We start from the raw sequence: 878 nt of genomic DNA, 5'->3' as shown, positions 1-878 counted from the left end.
TCCTGATCAGTCGTATCTACATGAAAAGAAAAAGATCATTAAATTTTCGTTTACCATTAAAATTATACAATATTAGCACCACCTTAATTGTTTATGTTTTATCATTTTATTATATGCCTATATGATTAAAGGACATAAATACATCTTGATTACACTACTTAATTTACATAACAAGTCCTTATAAGCTAATTTATCACATTAATCAAGTTCTAATTTTTAAAGGATGATTATCACTTTAATTAAGTTTTAAATGTTGATTTATAGGATGATTATCACTTAATTAAGTTTTAAATGTTGCAGAGATTTAAATTATAAGGATTCATCAATTCGTATAAATATTAAGTTTAACTAGGCTATAAATATTAAGTCATGTTCCTTTGTTAATAATCCCACTTTCTTATCTATATTACACATCAAAAACATTACCCCAACATTATCAGTATTACTCTACATATATATAATTATACATTATTTATATGAACGACTTGTTGACTTTTTTCCACTAGTCGGGCGACTTATCGACTAGTCGATTCCAAGGTACTCAGACGCCGAAGCTCGTCTTCGCGACTTAATAATATGCTTCTACTTCTAACACTACAGAGGTGAGAGAAAAACAGTACTCTTCTACTTCTAATATTACATCCTTAACCATTCCATATTGTTTAGTAACCATGTTAGTATTTAACCATCATTAGACTACATTATAAGTTCTAACATGTCGGGAAAAAAATACTTAAATCAATAACAATCACATCATAAAACCAGAACTAAAAAATAGAACATAGCAACATAGCAAAAGAACAGAGAAACATCACAACAAAACACTATAACACATATAAATTAATGATGAACTCAATGATGAATATAGCAAAAGAACA

This window comes from Apium graveolens, chromosome 2 (genome assembly GCF_009905375.1).
Source record: "Apium graveolens cultivar Ventura chromosome 2, ASM990537v1, whole genome shotgun sequence".
Lineage (NCBI taxonomy): Eukaryota > Viridiplantae > Streptophyta > Magnoliopsida > Apiales > Apiaceae > Apium > Apium graveolens.
Note: the sequence above shows the minus strand (reverse complement) of the source record.